The sequence below is a fragment of the Colobus angolensis genome, unplaced genomic scaffold (assembly GCF_000951035.1).
Source record: "Colobus angolensis palliatus isolate OR3802 unplaced genomic scaffold, Cang.pa_1.0 Scaffold192, whole genome shotgun sequence".
In the NCBI taxonomy this organism is placed as follows: Eukaryota; Metazoa; Chordata; class Mammalia; order Primates; family Cercopithecidae; genus Colobus; species Colobus angolensis.
Window position 1 is genome coordinate 5417309 of NW_012115066.1, and position 8763 is coordinate 5426071.

The 8763-nt window shown below is 37.3% G+C and overlaps 1 pseudogene; it reads right to left on the bottom strand.

The window, feature by feature from the left end:
* Positions 1 to 2232: 2232 nt before the first annotated feature.
* On the bottom strand, positions 2233 to 4172 carry LOC105510813 (annotated as a pseudogene).
* Positions 4173 to 8763: the final 4591 nt, after the last annotated feature.

Genomic DNA, 8763 nt, shown 5'->3' on the forward strand with positions numbered 1-8763 from the left:
ACTGTGGGGTATAAGCCACCAAAGAGTCCCCAGTAAGGCAGTGCCTGGAGTCATGAGAACAAGTTAACCTCAGACAGGTCCCAATAAAGACAATGTCTAATGGAGCCGTGGGAGTGGGACCAATGCTGCTGCATGGGCTGAGCCCAGCAAAGCCATAAAGGCAGGACTGCCCAAAACTTTGGGAGCCCAACCCCCACCCCACTGTGCCATGGAGTCAAATATTATTCTAAAGCCCTAAGATTTAATGTTGTTACTTGGGACTAGTTATCCCTTTCTTCTTGCCTGTTTCTCCCTTTTGAAATGGGAATGTCTATCCTATACCTGTCCCACCATTGTCATTTGGGAGTGATAACTTGTTTTGATTTTACAGGCTCACAAGAGGAGAATTTGCTTTGGGGTGAATTGTGCCTTGAATCTCACCTATATCTGATTTAGATGACACTCTGGACTTTGGACTTTTGAGATGGTGCGGGAATAAAATAGGACTTTGAATTTATTGGAATGCAATTAATGTATTTTGTACATAAGAAAGACATGAATTTTAGGGGCCAGGGACAGAAGGCTATTGTTTGAATGTGTCCCCAAAAAGGCATGTGTTGGAAACTTAATCCCCAATGCAACTGTGTTGGGAAGTGGCGCCAAATGAGAGGTGATAAGGCCATGAGGGCAGAGTAAATTAATGCTATTGTTGGAGTGGGTTTGTTATCATGGTAGCTAGTTCCTTATAGAAAGGTGAGTTTGGCCCCCTTTGCCTCTCTTGCACTCCTCCTTTTTGCCCTTCTCCTATGATATGACACAGAAAGTAGGCCCTCACCAGAGGCCAGTAGCTTGATCTTGGACTTCCCAGCTTCCAGAACCATGAGTTAATACATTTCTGTTCCCTAAAAATTGGATGACCTATACTCTGATTTATACCCTGTGGTATTCTGTTATAGCAGCACAAACAAGGCCAAGAAAACCATAGTGTGATTTGCATTGGCCCATAGATTTTACTGAGTAAGTGTAATATATTCGAGTTTGCTCTTCTCCTCCTTACAATAAAATACCTGGAGAGTCCCTCCCTCTTCATAAGAAGGCATCTGGGTTTACTCATCTGCTTTGCTGTTGCCTGAATGACGAACTCAATTCAGAAGAGAAAGGAATCGAGTCTAAGGTTTATTATCTAATTCAGCTTTATAAATAACAAAGCATATGTTTTGATGCCTATGTAATTCCAAAGACTATTTCTCCATTTGTTAAAAGTCTGATGGTAAAAAGACGAATAATTAATAAATGGGATCCTTCAAAAATCCCAACATTTAAGGGAACACATCATTCTTGGTATTTTTGGCCAGAAAATGAATTACCAGAAAAATCAGAAAATATTTTACCAAATTCTTAGCCAATCAAAAATATAAAAGTCATGAAAGACAAAGGAAGATGGAAGATCTTTTCCAGATTAAAAGTGCCTAAAAGTACATGAAAACTAAATGAAACTGGAATTCAGAATTGTATCCTAGTCTCAAAAAACAAAGAAAGAGAAAGGGGGCTGGGGTGGGATGGGGGGAGAGGGAGTGAGAGACGGAGAGAGAGAAAGAAAGAATAAATGAACATGGAAAATTTGCAAAATTTGAAATAGAATTGAATAAATGTTAATTTCCTAGATTCAATAACTATGTTTATATAAAATGTTACCATTTGGAAAAGCTGGGTAAAGAATATTTGAGAATTGGGAACTCTTTGCTCTTTTTTTTTTTTTCACCAGAATAATCAGATAATGGATTTCCATTCAATATATATTAAATAAAGATTGTGTGCAACTTATACTATTATCATAATAAATTGATACTTTGAAGCAAGAAAATAATACAAAGAAAAATTCATTTCCAAATGCAAAGCAGCATCTTTGCTCAGGGGTGATTCACATTTATGTGTAATTTTGCATTTTCAAAAAGACGATTGCTACAATCAGTTATATCACCACTTAGTTATGTCTAAGTTATATCAGTTAAACATATGTTCCTTTAGAAAACTATTTTTAATATTATTATTTCCTTCAGTGATTTTTTCCAAACAGTGATAGAAGTACTTCTCAATGGACAGAATACTCAAAGATGTTTTTGACCACATCTCGATCATACTGACACCTACAATAAATGCTTGACTCCAAGGGAGCCCAGCTCTAATTTGAGAAGTATGTCCTGTTTGCAAAGTAACAACGAGATTGTAAGTAGCAATAGTACTTACTCATTATCAAAAAGTAACAATTTTAGGTATATTTGTTTTGGATTTCTGTGATTTAAGTCATCCAATTTCTTCAGAGTCTGCACTCATTCCCTTTGATCAGCAATCAACTTTGATCATTCCAAAGATCTGAATTCTGACTTTCACGACAATCCTTCTTAAAACATTCCACAGAGCAACAAAGTTTGCAACCACCACCATCAGCACAAAGTCCTTTGGGATGATCAGGACAAGATCTGGACAGTTGTCTCATTTCCCCACAAACAAACATTTTGCAAAAGGAAATTCACCAAGAGCCCGGGCTACTCTAGCCCTGCCCTTGATTATTTTGCACGCTGTGGACCCAGACCCAGAACACGTTCCAGTGCCCATCTCTTGATTTTCTGGGGCAACTGAGCAATCTGCAGTTGTATGACCAGGTTTTCTGCAATGGAAACACACCACTGTATTTCTCTTCACTGCTTGTCATTCATTGTTTCCCTTCCCATAAGACTGCCTTTCTTTAAAGCAACTGCAATTTACTCCCTTACTGCCTGATTGTTGCTATCATCTCCCCATTGTGAACCATCTATGAGTTCTGTCTTAGGTATTCCATGAATCCATTCACATCTTCATTTAGGTACTCTTTTTTTCTTTTTCTGTTTTGCTTGTGGTGCATCATTTGCAAGGGAGAGCCTATTGGCTTCAAGTTGTTTGTCCTTTGGCAGATTTTGTCCCTCAAAGGACTTTTCGTATCCTCCCATGATGTTGCAGGCGAGGGTCTCTTGTTATGTGTGGTGGTAACTTGTACCCATCTGGTCACAGTTTCAATGGAGGTACCTTATCAGTTATGCCTGAACCCCCTAGAGCAGTTAGCAAGCCAGAGAAGCCTAACCCCCTAAGGCAGCAATGGCATTCAACACTAGAGGTAGGAATTTCTTGTTATATTTTTGTGACTTTTGTATAAAAGTTCAAAATGAAAAGTTAAAAAGCAATAAATAACAATAAATTTTAAAATATAATTCACCAATTTTGAGAAGCAAAAACTTGAACAGAAATACTCCCAATTTCCTTGCCAAAACCTTTGCTTTCCCAGAAGTATTGTGTTCATTTATTCAAGGTATTAACCATTCTCATACTACTAAATCTAAAACCCTAAGCACATTTTGTGGTTGGTCTTTTTGGATTATCCTTGCCTTTCCTCTGTTTTCTTTGCATTATCCCTGGGCACTGGTTGTATTTCTACAGCTTCTAGTTAGGCTAAGTCAATTGTATACTACTAGAATTTATTTGCTTAAAGAAAAGCAAAATTGCATCCAAAACAAATATACTCTGTTTTATTACATTACAATATCAGTATATACAATAAAATGGAAATTTTCTCTTCATGACTCAAAGAAAAAAATGTAATTATTATTATGATACTATTTAATCACTGTATCTGCAAATAAAATTGAGATTCCAAATTGAATCCTGGTCCAAAACAAATATTACATGAATAATTGACAAAATTTAAAATAAAACCACATAAATGTTAATTCCCTAGTTTTGATAGTTACATTTATATGAAATGTTATCATTTGGAAAAGCTGAGTAAAGGGTATACAGGAATTCTGTATTTGTTTTTTTTTTTTTTTCAGAAAAATGAGTTGATAGCAAACACATTTTCAGTCAATATATTAAAAATATTGTGACAGCTTCTATACTGAAGATAACAACTCTTTGGATGAAACAGTCAATAATTAGAGAACCAGTGTTCCAGTGAGCTTATTCAGACATTAGCAATATCAAAAGAGGATATACGGTTGATCTAGTCTTTACTTGGCCTATATGAGCATGAGCAGAGACTCCTATAATACCTCACAAACATACACAAATCACACACCAACTGCTTATCTATAATACATGCAATTATGTGGTTCCCATTCTTAAAACATACCAACAAACAAAACGATGTCTCCAATTTTCATTAAGGAAAAAGGTCCAAACGTCTAACTGCTGATTTCAAAGCTTTGCCTAACCTGGCCCCTTTTCAGCCTCCCTCTTGTTACTTCCCACATGAATCCACCTTTTTTTTTTGAGACGGAGTCTCGCTCTGTCACCCAGGCTGGAGTGCAGTGGCCAGATCTCAGCTCACTGCAAGCTCCACCCCCCGGGTTTACGCCATTCTCCTGCCTCAGCCTCCCGAGTAGCTGGGACTACAGGCGCCCACCACCTCGCCCGGCTAGTTTTTTGTATTTTTTAGTAGAGACGGGGTTTCACCGTAATAGCCAGGATGGTCTCGATCTCCTGACCTCGTGATCCGCCCGTCTCGGCCTCCCAAAGCGCTGGGATTACAGGCTTGAGCCACCGCGCCCGGCATGAATCCACCTTTTTACTTGCTATGTCAAAACGTTCCACATTGGAATACCTCTGTCTGGTGCTGATCCCTCTCTCTAGAAACTCATACAGTCTAATAAACGAAGCACCAACTAAGATTCATGTGACCTTTATATCCTTAACTGTAACCCATTTTTTTCTTCTGAGCTCCAGATCATGTTTTCAAATGTTTACTGGCCATCTTCAGTTTGATGTCTCACAGTTCTTCAAATTTGTACAGATCTCATAAGAGTAATGACTTTACCTACCACCCAAACAGAATTAATGAATGAAACTACATTTCAATAATTTCCTCAAGTAAGAAACACTTTCATCCTTAATTCACCTTTCCCTTGCCATCTAATATACACTCTGCTGTATCTTTTGAATTTGTGACCAGATAATCTCTTGAGTTCAACAATTGCTTTCTATTCTTACTCTAATGCTCTAAACAGCCACTAACTTTTATAAGCTAGATTATCACAGCAGCCTCCAACACAACCCAGCACGTCCCAGTCTCCACACTACTACCAAAGTAACTTTCTAAAATGCAGATATGATAATGTCATTGTCAGCTTAAACTCTTGCTCTTACAATGAATCGCCAAACCCTTAACGTGACTTCTAAATCCCTTTGCAATCTGGCTAATGCTTAGCTATCCAGTCTAATTTCCCTTCACTTTATCACTATTATGCTCCAAACATACAGTAGTATTTTCAGTTCCTTAAATATACTCTACCGCCTATAGTAGGCAGCCTTTAAAACAGTCTCTAAAAATCTTTGCCTCTTGGTATTCATGATGTTGTATAATTCCCTTCTTTTGAGTGTGGGTTTGACTTAGTGACACATTTCTAACAAAGAGAATATGGCAAAGATGGGATGTCACTTCCGAAATTAAGTTACAAGAAGACTGTAGCTTCCATCTTGCTTGCCTTACTCTCTCGTCTTTTGCCCTAATGGAAGCCAGCTACCAAACTATGAGATGCTCTATGGAAAGGCACATGTAGCAAGGAAGTAATTTTTCTGATCAACAGCCAGATGAATTAGAGAGGAACTGAGACTCTTAGCCCAACAAATGATGAGAAACTGAAACTTGGTCAAAACCATATTAATGACCTTGAATGTGAATTCCTTACTCGTCCAGCTTACAAATGACTGCAGCCCTGCCCAACTTAACTGTAGCATTGTGGGACCCTGAAGCCAGAGGACCCAGCCAGTACATGCCTGGATTCTTGATGCACAAAAACTGTCTTTGTTGTTATTGTTGTTTCTAGCCTCTAAGTATAAACATAATTTGTTACTCAATCATAGAGAGCTTATACAGTGTCCATCACATCAAGGATTTACAAAACGTATTTCTTCTGCCTGTAACATTTTCTGTTCCTCTATTTTCCAACTCCTTTTATTTACTACTTTCTCATTCCTCCTCCCTCCACTTTCTCTTTCTCCACACACCCTCCTTCTATTATTCTTTAAGAATTATTTTCTTCAGAGTGTTTTTTGTATCCCTAAGTGTGAGACAGAAGTCTTTCCTGTGTAGTTTTCCTAATATAAACATGAGCATCTCCCACTAGATCACAGCTCTATATTTTTCACAGTTATATCTCCATGCCTTATACACCCTAGTCCATAATGTATATTTATTACTTTTTTTGTCACTGTTGTTAATAAATGTGAAAAGTACTGGCAAAATCTAAAAGGAGGTTATTTTATTAGCCATAATATAATATATAAAAATGAGTTGTAAGGTACAGGAAAATAAAACAACTACTTTACAAGAAATAAATCTAAAACCAGTGGTTTACTGACTGATACATGCTGATAGAGCAACTTGAGGATATAAAAGAAGAAAGAAAGAACAGTCTTGATTCACATGTGTATGTGGTTCCCAGTTACCTAAAAGTCATTTACTTTTTCATCTCCACAAAGCCAAAATTGGACTTGCTAGCTTGTTGAGACTCTACCATTCTGGGCATTTGGCACATCAAAAGACCAGAGGGTCACTTACATCAAAGAATCCTGATGATAAAAGAGCTTTTTCACCTAGATCAAACCCAAAAGACTCCGTGGAATATTGATTTATTATTGGGCTTTTATTCCAAGATCAAACATGTCCCAACGCAGCCAGATATCAATCTGAACTGGGTATCAGTTTATCAAAAAGTGAGAATCAAGCAGATGAATCCAGTCAAATGCCAGGACTTACATAAACAGTCATGAAAACTGAGGTTCCAGAAGAGAACCTCAGCTCATATCATTACATAAACTGAAACAGCCTTTTGATTTAGTAAGACTAAAGCCACCTCCTGTGAATTAGAGGGGTATGAGTAAAGATGTATAATCAATAAAATGAAATCAACAAAAAAAAGTCAATCATTTACTAAATATTTACTAGTTGTAGAATAGCAAAAAGAACCAACTTTTTTTTAAACATCTACTGGACATCAAACACTGTGCCAATGCTTTGCATCCATTATCTTGTTTACTCTCTCACTGAAATTATAATAAAGTAGGCAGATAAGGAAACCAAACAGTTTGGGCAACTTCACCAGGATCACAGTCTTAATAAAACTCTGAGCTGAAATTTGAAGCTACAGTTTACTTCAAAGTCAATGTTCTTTCCATTACGTGACAAAGTACTTCCCTTCTACATGAATAAAAGAAGACTGACAAAATCCTGTGGATTTAGAGGGTCCATCCTGGCTTTCTTCTGGTTATGCCACTAACTGGGTGAAACCACAGCATCAAAAGAACATGCCCACGAGCACTTGTACCCACATGTTAGTCCACAGTCCAGTCTGCTAGGGCTTGAGATTTGTTTGCCCAAACATTTCTGGGTCAAATTAAGACAGATTATAGCACATTCAAAGCCCTGCAGGATGGCCAAGGGGCATTGTGGTAGAGGTGGGAGATTTTGTGTCTTGGTGGTTCCAGCAAGAGTTGCATGGAACAGAAGGAGAAGAAAGGGTGGCAAGGGTTTGGCATGACCCTCCCTGAGTCACTCCATTCTGAGAGCTCAAGAAAGCTAAGTTCATACCTGCCTTCCAGGCCAGAATAAGGGCAGATATTTGTCAATGTAGGGAGACAGAATGTATTTTATTTAACAGTATATTAGCTTATTTATAACTTTCAGCTATTTAAAAATATGGTTTGTGGACTTCCATTAGTATTCTTACTCTGAATCCCATGAATATTGTGGAGGGGGACTGGGAAATAAGCATGTATTGATTGATTCAGGGAAGAAAAAATTACTTAATTCAGAAATGTCTCAGGAGTAAGATTATAAACATAGTTTATATCATATTTAGAAATTCTGCTTATCCTACCTACTTCAAAAAAAGAGACTTGAAGTGATTTATATTAAACAACTACAAGAAATCAGACAAAATAGCAAAAGGAAATTTTCAACCACAAAAACAAAAGGAGAAAGAAACATAAAAATGGAGGCTGATAAGAGTTTATAAATAGCCATAAAGGGCACATGCACTTAAATAGACTCCGTTCTACTTATACTGAGAATCTTGAAAGCACTTAACTTTAAGTCACAGGGCTCTTATAGACCAAAGAATTGTACTAAGTGAAAGTCTTTCCACACCGGGAGCACTACACAGTGTGAAGCTGAAAGCCTCCTCTGTGAGTTCGTTAGCATAATTGGATATGCAGTTCTCCCCACCTGAAATTTTTTAAGAACCAAAGAAAGGACCAGCAAAAGACAAACACTCCCAGGTAAACTCCATCCTTGACAAGTAGGCTTTTCAGCCTGTGAATATCATCCTTCCTGCAATATCCACATATGGAAGTAGACCAGCTAGAATCTCAAGCATAAGTTGGAGAAGTACATTCGACCTCTGCAGATAACCAGAAAATAATTCATCATGATACACACTACGCTTTTAAAATGTTTTTTAAACAATTTGCATTTAATAATGTAGTTATAAATTTTAAATTATTTTTTCTATCCTAGTAAAATGTAAAATGTCTGTTTTTGTGAACTCTGAAACAAATACTTTCTGTATTGAAGATCAGTGCATATGGCATTGCGAGTAGAGTGAAGAATATATTTATACGTTTGTTTATTCATTCACTAAATAGTCATTGAGGGAGTGATTACCATAATAAATCTGGCAGAAAGTGAGGTACTGAGGTAGATAATATCAGACTTGGCCCAGCAATCTTGTAGCCTATAGTACAGAGAGAGTTAGA